Genomic DNA, 16482 nt, shown 5'->3' on the forward strand with positions numbered 1-16482 from the left:
TGTTTTCCAATATTTCTGCGTAATCCATTAAATCGTTGATTCATCGCATCCTATTACAATAAATAAGTATTAATTCAGTTCATTTTTAAACTGCCTAACAGAACAGATACGTACGTAATGGCGTCAATTTTCGAGACAGATACATTCGTACATCGATTGTTTTACCTATCCACATAAAAAGGCAAAGTATTTTGACAGAAGATTCCATTAGCATTCAAAACTGACGGCTAACATTGACATATTGCTGACAAAAAAATAAGAGTTCTTTAACAGAAGTTCTCGGCCTTATCAGTTCGACAGTTTACCGTTTCTATTTGAAAATGTAGACTAATGATAGGCATATCAAGGGATTGTTTTTTGTGTACCCTGTCTGTAAAGAACTACAAAAATAAGTATGTATGCATTTGGTTTGATAATTACTTGAATTAATGATTTTATGTTTGTAGATGTAGATAAAACCAGCAGTTTTTAAGTTTAAAAAGGAACAAAGAATTACATACATACATATGTCCAATATAATCGTGGTACATTAATGGAAAGCATTGCTCATTGTTAGGAATTATAGTCCTTCCGTTAAAGGACTTATTCACTTATAACAAATTAAATACAAACTACTCTGGTATAAAAGTTTGCTTCAAGTAACGTTACTGTTGATTTTACTACTGTTCATAATTTTCAGGCCAGGCTAATATGGAAAAGTGGCATTTATTTCCCCCACATGGAATCTCCGAATGTTTTTATATCACTACATAGTACTTATAACCTTACCTTTAACTTATATTTAAAATTTATTTCAAATATTTTAAATATTTGAAGTGAGGTTGTGTAAATTTCAAAATAAATTTTGTGTCCCCAATTAGTTGACCACCACTAAATTTCCTCGATTACTTGTAGAAGTAATGAATGACAATGGAAACTTTGCTGCAGCAGTAATCACCAGGTTAATAAATGTGTCTACCGCTAGTGTAATAATTTGAATAACCAAAGATAGCCTCCTTTAATTTTCGGCATTTTAATTTCTTGATCAGGGCATTGCCATTAACTATTTGTATGTGCTCGCAAATTATAACTTTGATGGTTCATTCATCTTTTTCCTTTGTTTGTATACTAGGGTTATGACTTTTTTACAACCTCATATTCCTATATCATAGCGTAATGAGTTTCTACAGAAGATTGCATAAAATCTTAATTATAAGGTGATTCGGTGAAAAGAACCTCACACACAAAATGATTTTAAAATTTGAATTTATCAAAATTATGGTAAATTTTTTGAAGTCACTGTAAGCATTTTTAAGTTTTTATCTAAATTTTCGGCCTAAATTGACTATAATTTTGTTCTCAGTGGTCAAAAAATGTAGTTGCTAAAAAGTTTAAAAATAAAAAATAGTTAAAAAAATTAATTTTCAGTGTTTTATTTAGAAATGCACTTAAAACTATAAAATAATTTGTCGCTTAGCCTCAATAAATATATTTTTCTCATGATGGAATCTCTCAAATAAAACGCTTGCATTTAAATTATAAATGCTGGCAAAATTAAACGTAAGCGTTTTATTTGAGAGATTCCATCATGAGAAAAAATATATTTATTGAGGCAAATAGTACGTGTATATATAACCGGATTTAACAAACCCACTGGGTTTCAAATATCAATTCCTTTGCTTTTACGTCAAATAAATCCTCATTAAGAAGGTTAACCCTGCAAAAAGCCATAATATAAACATGACCTAAGCTACAATTTTTTCTAGTTATTAGTGCATTTCTAAATAAAACACTGAAACTTATTTTTTTTAATTATTTTTTATTCAATATTTGAATGGAATAAACGTTATTTTAGTTATTAGTAGACTTATGAATATTCATTCGCGCAACAGGAAATAATTTTCGAAAAAAATTGTTTTTCATTTTTTTTGAAATTTTGCCTGTAAAGGCGAAGATCATTTGGCTTTCCTTCGAGTCCTTGGCTTTCCTTTTTCACTTGCAAAAAAATTTCGATCACCAAGCTTAATAGAGGTTATGTTAATAATTAATAGGCAAAAGTTCATTCATCCGTGCTACAGGAAATCATTTTTGAAAACAAAATGTCGAAAAGTCATAACCCCATTGTATACCCGTGGTAAGGAGGCTATGCTCATTCTCCTTGGTATTTACAGATTCGACAAAAAACGAACCGAAGGGCAGTTAAATGATTCAATAGAATCTCAAGTTTTTGAGGAAGCTTCAGAGGAACTTATCTTATTTAAAATAAGATGATTGGACTAAGAACTAAAAGAACCTTAATTCAATTCGTCTATCTAATTAAAGTAAAGGTAACATCACCACAGTGCGGAAAGAGGGAGAACGTAACAGGTCCCTAATATTATCCTCAAGCAGTACCAAGATCATGATCTACCAGACAGGGTCAAGCTGCAGCTGCTGAACGAGCATTGACCTGGTAATTCTAGGACGCAACCCAAATTCTCATCACTTCCTCTGGTGAATTAGTGACACAAATGCTTTCCTTTATTCTAATATAACAAAATAGATTAAGGTGGGAGGTAATTGATATAACGCTCACCAACATGGACGACTCTAAAATAAAGGGTTGAAACGTATCCGAAAAATGATCACAGAGTGATACCATTCTACATTTCTATACTTGACGTTTAGCAAAGTCTCATCGACTGTCATGGAAAAGGATTACCGAGGAGCGGACAACGAAAGGTCTTTTTGCACTATACTCCTGCAAGAGCTTCATTCAGAAAATATTGGGGACTCAGACCACAAATCATACTCTAACTGTATGTAACTGTGGTTCTGGATATCCTCAGGCTATTTTGAACGTGGTTCTGGATCTCCAACTTGATAGTCAGCTTGAATTAGATGACAACAATCACATAAGCAATTATATCCGCACCTCCTTCAGTTTTGGCCCACTCTCCGTAATATTTCCAAGCAGGGACATCTGGGCTGACGGTAAATCTCCTCTTTCCGGTCAGGCAATGCACACAGATGGATCAAAAATGGAGGAGGCGCCGGCATCTATTGCGAAAATCAATCAATCAAACGCACTCAATTAAGATTAGCTGTAGCGTCTTTTAAGAAGATCAGTAAACGTTTTGACCAAGAATTACGGACATAGGTCCACGTTTTGATATTCACTCTGTTTCATGTCAATAGCACATTTCAAATTGCTTTTTGTAACTTCTGTTTAGTCGATATCCGTGGAATAACCTCGGGAAAGTTTATATATCTTGGTTTGTAATATTATGAAGTATCTTTCAACAGAAAGTTTGGCTTCGATAATGTACCGTTATAATTTTTTTAGTTTTCTTTGAAAAATCCCAAATGTTGTACGGTTTAAATTGTTTCATCGGAATAGCACATTTATTAATAACTTGAGTAAAAATGTAAATTTTGAATGCTACTGTTACGATTCTTTAAAATTGGAATAAATAAAAGCTATTTCAAGTTTAAAACGCTAAAATTGGTCGAACTATGACTTTAATACCGGGGAAATAAGACCTTATGAAAGCTGTGGACTTTAATTGTCTATAATACGTTAACAATTTGGCATAAATTGACAGTTTCTTCTTACTTTTATAAAAAACTAAAGAAAAACGAAGGAATGACTAGAGATGGTGCAAAATAAACTTAAAATTCTACTGAAAATTTGGTATTTTTGATCGAGAAACTTCGACCAATTTTAGCGTTTTAAACTTGAAATAGCTTTTATTTATTCCAATTTTAAAGAATCGTAACAGTAGCATTCAAAATTTACATTTTTACTCAAGTTATTAATAAATGTGCTATTCCGATGAAACAATTTAAACCGTACAACTTTTGGGATTTTTTAAAGAAAATTTAAAAAAAAATTATAACGGTACGTTATCGAAGCCAAACTTTCTGTTGAAAGATACTTCATAAAATTACAAACCAAGGTGTATAAACTTTTCTGAGGTTATTCCACGGATATCGACTATACTGAAGTAACAAAAAACAATTTCAAATGTGCTATTGACATGAAACAGAGTGTAGCTTCATATAACGGTTCCGCACGATTTCAGGAATTTTGACGTTTTTAGCTACATTTACAGATCGAATTGGCTTAAAATTGGTATTTATTCTTCTTTAAAATTTTAGCCACATTATTCAAACGAAATGGCTAAATTTTGTGTTTAGTTTTTAATAGGGGTATGTATACGATTTCTACAGAAAATTCCCGGTATAGATCTTCATCTTTAAATAGCCGTCATAGAATGATATTGCCCAATTTTCGATATTGTTAGCCACATTACTAGTATCCTACCGATGTAACTGAAATTTAGTAGGGGTATAAAATATGTCCTTAGAGAATTCTCAGTAAAGTTTCTCGTTTCGATTTTCAGCATTCGAAGGATTATCGAACCAACATGGCATGCATTTGTTACTTAGTCTTCGCCAGATCTATATATATAAAATTGAAATTTGTTTGTTGATTTGTTTGTTTGTGCCTTATAGACTCGAAAACCGCTGAACAGATCTTATTGAAATTTTTAGGGTACATTGATTGGTACATGGCATGGAATGAAAATAGGCTATATCATTTTTTGAAATTTTGCGTTGATCTGGAGATATAGCATCAAAACCGGAGGTACCTCCAAAAAATTTAGATTTTGTATGCAAATATCTTTAGAACTTTTACAGACACAGTCTTCAAATTTTTTATGTGTGACGGAATTTGATGTAGAAATAATGTACCAAATTATATTCAAATCGGTTGAGATTTGGATATAGCTCCCACATACATATATTTCCGATTTCCTTATTTTATGTACCAAACATGCTATTTATGTCGAATTTCATTGAAATTTGGAATGTGTGACGGAACTTGGTCTGGAAATAAACATGCCAAATTATATCAAAATCGGTTCAGATTTAGATATAGCTCCCATATATTTTCGGCCGACTTCCTTATTTTATGCACCGAACACGCTACATATGTCCAATTTTGCTGAAATTTTGAATGTCTGACGGAATTTGTTCTAGAAATAAATGTGCCAAATTATATCGAGATTGGTTCAGATTTGGATATAGCTCCAATATATATTTTCGGTCGATTTTCCGCATTTGATGTTCCGAACACGTTATATATGTCCAATTTCGCTGAAATTTGGAATGTTTAACGGAATTTGGTCTAGACATAAATGTGCCGAATTATACCGAGATCGGTTCAGATTTGGATATAGCCCCAATATATATTTTCGGCCTATTTTCCACATTTAATGCACCAAACACGCTATATATGTCCAATTTCGCTGACATTTGGAGGGTCTGACGGAATTTGTTCTAGAAATAAATGTGCTAAATTATATCGAGATCGGTTCAGATATGAATATAGCTCCCATATATATTTTCGGCCGATTTCCCGTATTTTATGCACCAAGCAAGTTCGCTGAAATTTGGAATGTGTTACAGAACATGGTCTAGGAATAAATGTGCCAAATTATGTCGAAATCGGTTCAGATTTGGATATAGCTCCTGTATATATTTGTCCAAGTTCGCCGAAATCTGTAATGTGTTACTGAACTTGGTCCAGAAATAAATGTGCCAAATTATGTCGAAATCGGTTCAGATTTGGATATAGCTCCTGTATATATTTGTCCAAGTTCGCTGAAATTTGGAATGTGTTACAGAACTTGGTCTAGAAATAAACTATGTCGAAATCGGTTCAGATTTGGATATAGCTCCTGTACAATTATATCGAGATCGGTTCATATCGGAAAATAGTTCCCAATATATTTTCGGTCGATTTCATGTCTATGTTAAATCTGTTCAATTTCAGTGAAAGAAGAAGTCATCATTATATACACAAGTACTTACAGTTAGGAAGGAATTGACCAAGGCTACAGCTATTAAATATCATATCTTTGAGAGACTTCTGGAAAAAATAATTTCAATGTATAAAATAAATTACAACTATCCTCAAACTTAAAGTTCTCAAACCAGGGTCTATTCTTAATTTAAGATCTAAATCCAATCTGTAGAAATAATGAGAAATTAATAGTGTGAGATTATATAACCTACGTAGAAATACTTATAGTCGAAAAGGCTTTAGGAGGAGAGTTTCCCCCCTGAAACATACAAAAATACCATAGTAGCTCCATAACAGCCCTGAGTGGGTAGAGAACGCCTTCAGATCTCCTATATTAATACGTTAAAATATTAAAAAAGTTAATTTATTTATAGCATTCCATTATATTTTATCTTAGTCGGGGTAGCAAAGCGCACCGGGTTCAGGTAGTACAATATAAAACATACTCACAGGATATTTTCGGTATACACGCAGAAAAATATATGTTAGAAATATGTTTGGATCCAAACAAATATTTGTTTGGGACTGGTTGCAAACAAATATATGTATGTTTTTTGTTAATTTGTTTGTGTCCAAACAAATATATGTTTGCAACATTTTGTAACATATCTTAATTTTATTTGTTTGGGTACCAACATATTTTTTATGGGTGGAGAGAGGATTTTTGTCAAAGAGAGAAACAACAGGGCTCTCGCGGATGCGGAATGCTGTTTTATAGCAAAGAGCTCTGTGTATGGCATTGGTGCTCAAAATATTTGTGTATTAGTCTCTCTGAGAAAATTTTTCCTTTGCTAAAGCACGGCAGATGAGAATAAAGAGAACTTATGTAGTTGCTGCAGTCACGTTAACGTATATGGGTGATCTTGGCTGGTTTATGGTGTAATGGAGACGCAGAAGCTTTGGCTAAACACGTGTGTTTCGTGCTTTTTTCTTGTTAACCAACGTAGCAAACGAAGAGGAAAAAAATAGTATTAATTATGTTGTTTTTTTTTCTTCAGTTGTCTGAATACTATCGTTGAGGAAAGACGGTAATGTGAGTGAATAAATCAGTGTTTTGTGTTTTCTTAAAGAAATGGTGCTTTTTAGTAAATTAAATGCCCAATACATTTTATAATTGGAAATTTTATAATTGAATCAAAAAGGTGAATGGAAATATTTTATTGGACAAGCAAGAACTCGCATTTAATATTGGTAATTAAATCAATACATTTTTCATATTTATCTTTCATATTTATCTATTTATTACATTATAAAATCTATTTATCTATATATTACATTATATAATCATTTACTACATTATATAATCATTTAATTTCAGATGCCGATTTTCCACTGATGATTTCAACTTTGAAGAAAATGTGTTTTATTTCACATCTAGGAGAAGCGTTCATCGATGTTTCTATATATTTCATGGGCGTAGCCAGGAATGCCTTTTGGTCGTTCTAGGGTAGGGCAATATTATAATAATATTTATACTTCTTTAACATACAAATGAACAGCTACGCCCATGATATATTTATTTCTTTTTAAAAGAGTAACTATTTATAAATTATTTCATTCCGTTTTTCTTTTATTAAAGTCTGTTATGTATTTCTTTAGAATTTTTTATGTTCCTATGTGTCTGTTGCTGCTTATTTCCATGCGTTTCAATAAACAACCACCATTATATATAAATATGTGTATATGTTAGAGATAGCCATTGAGCGCTTATTGAAAGCAAGTGAGCATACATTTCAATGTGTTTTACATTGAAATTTATGCTCCCTTGCTCTCAGTAAGCACCCATTGGTGCATGTGTTTTTGTGGCTTTTGGGTTTGTATTTGTTTGCACCCAAACATATAATTTGTTTGCACCCAAACATATATTTGCTTGCAGGACCCAATCATATGTTATGTTTGGGACTGATTGCAAACAAATATATATTTGCTGCAAAATATGTTTGGCACATATGTTAGAGAGGCCTTTTTCCTCCGTGCAGGCTACACAATAAATTGTTCCCTTTCAATGCTCATATCTCAGGCAATTTTACTCCGATCAAGTTGAATTTTTTGCGGCATACTCTATTCTACCTGTACTTCAAAATAAGCCAATACTTTTTTGTCGATTTTTTGAAAGTGACATGTAGAGGTAACCCCGTAATCTGCAATTTTCCGAAATTTTGAGTGGGAGGAGTGGACCAAAGGAATGGACCGATAAACTCCATATTCAAACCTGATCTTTTTCTGGTACAAATATTACTATGTGCAAAATATAGGCCAAGTCGATTGCTTCTTTCGTTTTTGTGGTCGTTGTTGTTCTTTCAGTATATGTAGTTATCAACTATCGAAATATGATTCCTCATAATTCTAATTTGTAGTATCCCTCACCTTAGAGAGTGAGGTATATACTACATATTTATTCCTATGCTCTTAAGAATTAATCATAAAACGTAATACGCTTTACAAATGCAATAACAGAGATTTTTAAATTATTCATTTTTTATTTATTTTGAATGGCTAGAAAATGCTGATGATGAATTTCTAACACAAATTCCAGCTCATCCTACTAAACAGGTAAGGTGTTTGTTTTAGGCTAACAAAAACATAATCGACTGACTACTTAAAGCAGGTAAAAATGTCTGATGAATCTGGATAGATAGATACATAGATCACTTTATCTATTCTGGTTTAAAAGTGCGTGTAATGATTTTAATCACTTGAGAAAAAATAAAAATAAAACCTCTTTAATATGTAAAGCATGTACAGACACAGTTGGTTGGAAGTAGACATTGAGGAAAAGACGGGAATAACCCTCTTAAAGTAAAGTATGTAACTAGGAAACAAACACACACATTACAACATTGTTGGCTCGCACAATCAGAGTAGGGAAATCTTCACTTGTTGACACAGGAAATAGATTTTTTATGAGTTTAAAACGTTTTCTGTGGCTAAAGGAGAACAAGAAGGGGAGAAGGAAGAAGACATTGAAACAAACATTTGCCACTTTTAAGTGATTGGAATTTAAAAAAGTATTTTAAAACAAAAATATGCCCTAATTTCTAGAGAAAATCGCCTAAAATTAAAACACACAATTTTGGACCTAAGGCAATTTTGGTGATCACAAACAAGTCTGTATTTCTGCTGCTGGTTATGTTAAACAGTGTTTGTATGTGTGTGAACGCACATTTTGTGGCTTAATCTCATAATCAAATTTCAGAATTTCAAATTTCAATACATGACGGACACACCTCAATTGAGATTAGATGTTGTATATTTTTTGTATTTGGTCACAGAAAGAACAAAACCGAAAAAAAAATCATGTTGTACACTCCAACTATCTTGTGTTCCTTTTATGTGTGTGTGCGTCTATGTTTCGGTGAGTTTGCTGATCTATTGTTTTGGTTTTTACTTGGTACACAATACCTATTTTAATCTTCAAATATCAATCTTCCACCACAAAAAATGTAATTTTTCATTAAAAAAAACTCTCCTTAACATACTAAAGAACGCACATCCATAGATATGCTATAGAGGAGGAGTAGGGAATTAAGCATTACGAACTGAAAAAAACACACAGCTCTGAATAAATAAATGTCTCGTAGTTCATCATCGTCATCACAACAATTAAAGGTTCTTCGGTAAAGAGATTAACGTGATACCCAGCCTAAAAAATACATCAGTAGTGAGTTAAAAGGTTTTATTTCTTTCAAATTGAAGGCAATGCATTTTATGCCCTTCGCCATGTGTCTTTATAATTCAACACCTTTTGATCTGAGAAAATTCAGATTTTTTGGAATGTCGCAAAATATGTACTTCTACAGCATCACACATCAAACTCAATGGGAAGTTTTGTCGACATTCAAGCGGGCACATCCCACAAATAATTCGAACATTTTCGTAAAAGTGCAGTTTAAGACCAGCTCTCGGATTGTTTTACCCTGTAAACAACCTACGCAACCAACTAAAATGACTAGTGACAACTTAACTCTCGAAGAGAGTACCCGACTTGGTCCAAACTTTGGACATCGAAATACTTATTCCAAATATATCGGTCCTCTCATACCGATACCTCAAGTTCACACATGTGGCCTTAAGTATAGGTTGAGACCCGTTCGCTTATTAATTATAAAGTTTATTTCGTATAGTTTGCACCGTTCTTATTACAAACTGTAACTTATTTGTTGGAACCAGGCAATCCAAACGGAGAGGCAATTGCTCAATTTCCTGAAGGAGAGTACAACTCTCGGTTTGAGTCCGGAATATTATGACTGAGCCACTGAGAAAATATTCTTTTGTCAGACGAAGAGATGAATACCACGGTTATTCCATCTCAATCGAACAGAGAAGCATCTTCCTAAGCTGTTGTATGAAGCACCAGCCTAGGTCATAGCAGATATATCCATTTTCCCAGGCAGGTCGCTGTGATAAACGTTGGAGAGTGGTCCATCTCCATTTACTAAAAGTAATAAAGCCATTGAAAGGGAGGATAAGCACGGCTGCAGAAGGACAATGTATTACTCCAACAAATTTGTTGACAGCGGGGATGGCCGGTATAAAAAGTGTGGCGTATATAACATAATTTTCATACGTATAATACATACGTTAAAAACGTCGGATACCTATCCAAAACCAGTAGGTCTTTGACAAACGTAAAATGATTAAAGATTTGCTGGTTTCAGGCGAAAGGTACCACAGAAGGTACCAAACATGGAAGACACGGACGCCAAGAGAAAATCACGGCCGACGCACAGTGGTTCAGAATCGTTTTTTTTATGGTCAAAACTCTGTTTTGTTTTTTTTTGTTTTAAAAAATTTTCCAATTTTTTTTTCAAAGAATTTAATTTTTTTCCATAATTAGAAAAATAAAACTCATGTAACTCTTATAAACCCTCATATTAAAAAAATGTCCATTTTTGTAAAAAATCTATAATTAATATGGGAAACAGTATGTAAAAAACACACATTTTTACCATGTAATTTCAAAAAATTTAAAAAAGTCTTAAACGGATGGAACTGGACGGGTACATTCTGTAAAAATGGAACATTGTTGGAATTCCACTAAAATTTAGTAACGGAGGAAAAATAAAATAACTCACTTCGTGTAAACGCTATGGTAATTTATTGAAACGTTTCTTAAAGACAAAGAAAAACAAAACAACGAACACAATATCTATTACAGTTTCCGAGAAATAGCTATTTCTTTCTCCAGAAATTTGGAAAAATTACGTATTTTTTTAAATTGCGAAAAAAAATTTTCGTCTTTAGAAGCACGCCACGCCCACATCTTCCAATATTTTGACCTAATTTTTTGGTTTCCTTAGTTTCAATATGTTAACTATCGAATTCCAAACAGAAATTCACAATCGGTGACGAAAAATATTGGGGTTTTGGCAAGGATAATCGATTTCTGAACCACTGTGCGACGGTCTCTAAGGATGTGGGACCGGATAGACTGAATAAATAACACCCACCACTGATAAACAAAGTATGAAGAAAATTAAGAAAATGTAAAATGTTGTAGAAAGAATTGCATGCACCTCTGTTAGAAAAACAATCATTAAGTGCGATCAACCACATTTGTTGTGATTAAAGATTGTGACCCTAAAACTTGGCACCCGAAGATCTCAAACAAACCTGTTGTTGGCATACTTTGACCTAATATGCTGATGATTTCGAAGACCAATCGCCTAAACAGACTGTTATGAAGACATCTTTAAGCAGGGATGCCAGATAAGTTTGGTCGAAAATCAGCACTTTTCGGGTGCCAAAATCGGCAAAAAATTTTCAAAATCGGCAAATTAAATAACGTTTATTTCAGTTCAAATTAATGCTATATTTAATAAGCATAAGTAAAAAACAAGTAAGAAAAGTCTATAGTCGGACGGAGCCGACCATGGGATACCCTATACCACTATCCCTGGACAATCGCTCTCCACGGAACTTCTTTTCAATGATTGTGAAAATTTAATTATCAAATATCAGAGATGTAATGTATAATACTTATGACCAAAACCAAAAAGTTATCTAGCATGACAAAGACATTTTTGTAGCAGGAAAGGAAAATTTAGTTCACACAAACTAAAATGTAATGAAACCCACTTATGTATGTAGTGCTACTACTTCCGTTGTTTAACCACTATGTTATTGAAATTTTTACCAATTTCACACAAAAGTTTCAGTCCATTTAACGCGTTAAGTATTATCTGATCTTCACGTTGGTTTGTACGCTTCTTCTTCATCGTAAGCTCAAACATTGTTTAAAATTTTGCGGGTTATTATTTTGACCTACAGAGCCGCTACAAAATTGGTTAAAATTTTGTTTTTCCCAGAACATTTCACGATCATCAGCAAAAACTAATAATTTTTATTTTGGCCCGAACCCAACCTCCTTAAAAAATTCGTTACAATCGGTCCATAATTGCGGCCTTAAGCTTGTTTACAATTTCTAATGGACGGACACACATCGCTCAATCGCTTTATCTCGTCGAGATATGAATTTTGGCGTAGGACGAATATTTCGTGCTGCTACATAAACTTTTGGAGAAACAATATGTAGCATGGGATAAAAATGTGGTTATCTACACAGAACCCATTATATATTAGGCAGTAGGCCCGTTATCTAGCAAACACTTTATTGCAATTTACATCAGAGGAAAGGTCAGTAGTTTTTTCCCATATGTAGGCTACTTTGCGAAATATATATGTCCTCAAGGAATTAAAATATCGGCCAAAAATAAAATTTTTATATTTTTCATACAAAAGTAATGGTCCATTTCACCCGCTAAAGAATATCAGATCACCTTTCAAATTGTAGGCATCTTTTTCGACCTATACTCTTACCCGGTGCAAAATTTCGTGACTATTGATGTATAATTGCGACATCTAGCGAGTTTATTATTACACTACAAACAAATAACGGAATATATTAGGCTGTAACTCTGTTATCTTAGCATGTACACCAACATAATTGGCATCAATTGAAAGGTCAAGCGTTCCACTTTCAAGTATATCTCACTTGTCCGGAATGTCACTTCCAAGAATTAAGATATAAGATATAAATATTAATTTTTAATATACAAAATTTTCACAATTTTCACACAAAAGTTTTGGTCCATTTAACCCTCTAAATATTATCCGATCGCCATCTCAAATTGCAAGCTTCTCCTTTGTGATATACTGTTACCTTATTAAATATTACGCGTTGATCGGACTATTATAGAGACCTACAGAGCCGCTAGAAAATTGGATAAATATTATGTTTTTGGTCCATTTCACCCGCTAAATATTTCACGATCATCACCAATAAGAATAGGGATCTATTCTGATCTGAACCCGACCTCCATACAAAATTTCGTGACGATCGGTCCATAATTGCGGCCTGGAGCGTGTTTACAATTTATAATGGACAGACGGATGGACGGACGGACGGACTGACGGACGGACACACATCTCAAAATCGCTTTATCTCGTCGAGATATGAAGATTGGTATACCACATTGGTGTTACATGAATTTTTACCAAAACAAACTTATAATACCCTTTTCCACATTGTGGTATAGGGTATAATAAAGTTTTAAGTGCAACAAAACAATTAACAATTCATAAACCAACAACCACGAAATGTGTTTCAGACAATTTGGAGTCGATTTAGCAATGTCCGCCCGTCTGTCTGTCTGGCTGACTGGTGCACACGATAACTCTCGAACGGTTGAGCCGATTTTTCCAAGGTTTGGCTTTCGTAATATTTTGTCCAAACTTAGTTTAAGTTCGAAGATGGGCAATATCGGTCCACTCCTTCAGGTACCTCTCCCACAAAAGTTCGAAAATGTTCGGAAAATTTGTGCGTACGATAACTCTTGAAGGGAGTAACCTATTTGGTCCATACTTTGCACATCGTGAAACGTTTACCAGACTTAGATGAGGTTCCAATACGTATTCAATCGGTCCACTCCTTGGGGAACCTCCCACACAAAAGTACAAAAATGTTCGGAAAAATTGTACGCTCGATAACTCTTGAAAGGAGCGACTGATTTAGTCGATTTAGTACTTTACACATCCTAATATGTCTACAAGATATAGATTAGGTACGAATATGGACTCTATTTGTCTATTCCTTCGGGTACCTCCCACAGTAAATTTCGTATAAGTGTTCTTTAAGACCTGAGGCCCAATTCCGTTTCTATGAAAATGTAAAATGAAATAAACTTTTACAAAGGAGAAAACTGTCAAATGAAAAAAAAAATTATAAAGGAAATATTTTTCATTGCAATTTATCATAGAACAAGAATCCAGCCCCTGCTCTCGAATCACTTCGATTTTGGTTGAAGCAATTTGAATACGCTGCCTCCATTACGACGGTAAAAGCTTTTTCAGGGGCATGTCCATACTTCTTGAGAATATAGCCCGAGAGGTGTAAAAACCCCTATGGCACCAAATGTAGTGGCTGTAAAGCACGATAATTCTCAAACTGATCAACCGATTCCAAAAGTTATACGATGACCCACTGAAACGACTAGTGGGCGCGATATCTATCGAAATGATATAACTCTCAAAATAAAATCCACTTCCCTAATGGACTATGTCGGTCCATTCCTTTAAGTACCACCTCCACAACACTTTTGAATTTAAATTTTAATCCACATTTTTCGGCAAGTTCAAATGTCTAAAAATGGCCACATAATTCTGAAAAGACCTTAAAAACATTCGATCTGTCCGTAGAAGAAAGTTTCAATTCACATAGGCTGAGGATATACTTCTGTAAGCAAATCCGACTGACACTTTCTTACTAGTTGTATTGGAATTTTGAAATGTTGGTTTACAATTAAATTAAATTTCTGTAATAAATATTTGAATTAAAGTTTTGTAACAAATCATTTTTAATGACAACATTATAACAGTTAGGGCCATTATTATATGTGTTCTTTTACTATCTGATGGATTTGAAAACGCAAAATAAACCAATTTGGAGGCATTAAAAATATAAATTTTACATTGAAAGTTAACGCCAAGAAGTTCCTTCTTGAAATTCAATCATCACTTTTAACTTTAAGTTAACCGGAACGCTATAAATCTGTTCGGTAAATCCAAAATATAACAAAAGAAGACTTATAATAATGGGGGTTAGACTTATTTAATTTAAAGTAGTCTTTAGTAAAGAGAATTCCTTCCATCGAGTCCCTAACTAATCGATCTCGGCACTTGTTTTTATTTAAATTTACTTGGCTAGAAACTCTTTCCACATTTGCTGAAGAATGTGGCTAGACTAAAACATGTTTAATAAATTTGGACAAAATAGGAAATAATGATTCAGAATTTGCACATATTAGCTCTGTTCCTTCACGTTCACTCGAAAAGCGTTCCTTTACTTCTGACACAATACAATTCATATGAGAGCAGTTTACAACTTTCACTACTTTTGCCAGTTTTACCATTTTCAAAAGTAAAGGAACAGGCTAATTAATTCACACATTGTTTTCCCAAATTCTAGCAACTCTACGTTTTTATCTTTAAACAAATTTTTGAAATTTGATTCTTGCTTTTCGTTTATGTTTATAAAGCATTCGTATTCCTTTATAATGTCGAAAAATGAATCTTGTGTGCCATTTATTATAAAACTTTGATTTATTGAAGCTAGGCATTTACATTTATTTTCAAAAAAAAAAAAAAACCACTTCAAAATCTGACCACAACGTTCAATGTAAAAGTTTGTGCAGTTTTTAATTATTTCCACTAACCCACTTTTCGACAATTTCGTTTTTTGAACAATTTCCTTGACGTATGTATATACTGAAGTACACGTTATGGTAATCAAGAAAATTCAAACTGTTTTTATAAAATGTTGTTATTATTAATCAAACTACTCTTGACGATATAGTTGTCTTTGTTATTGTACCAAATTAGTTCTAGCAACCACAATTTTCATACAAAATAGAAATTTTATGTGAACAAGTTGGCTTAACTAAAAATCGGCATTTTAGGGGTAAAAATCGGCAAATCGGCATTTCTATTTTTTTGGACTAAAAATCGGCAAATCTGGCATCACTGTCTTTAAGGCCTGATTTAATAGGCGAAATGGGGATTGTGTCGGTGATCGGCAGTCCTGAAAACTCAGAAACTCGAAGCAGACGTTCCTTTGTTTTACGTATTTAAGCACAGCTATTTTGTTGCTTCATCTTTTTCATGTGGGCACGCACCTTTCAGCGAACCTCTATACCAAGAAAACTCTCTTCTCCGTAAGTTGAGCATTTGTGACTATTTTGAGGTGTTTTGCCTTTTCATGATCACTTTTGAATATCACAATCTTTTAAAAATTTGTGATGTTTACTTCGAACTTTGCAAAGTTTTGACGGTCGAAAACCTAAACAATTGTAATACGGACCACATCTGTCAGAATTCCGGGAGATTCTACTGAAACTCCGATCCATAGGGCGTTTCGAAAGAAAATATACTCAACGTCCACTCCCAATCGAACGGATTCAGTAGTGCGATTCTGTAACTCCTTAACGACAGAATTAACGATGAATGTCGGTAGTTAACGATAATTTTCGGTAATTGCTATTCTGTATACCAATTTTAACAATTTTTGTCGGTAAATTTTGTCGTTAATTACCGAAAATTATTGTTAAGTTAACAACCAAAAAAAAGTTGTTGTTAAGTCTTAACGACAGTACATT

Source organism: Musca autumnalis, unplaced genomic scaffold (genome assembly GCF_047663935.1).
Source record: "Musca autumnalis isolate F117 unplaced genomic scaffold, ASM4766393v1 scaffold_5, whole genome shotgun sequence".
Taxonomy (NCBI): domain Eukaryota; kingdom Metazoa; phylum Arthropoda; class Insecta; order Diptera; family Muscidae; genus Musca; species Musca autumnalis.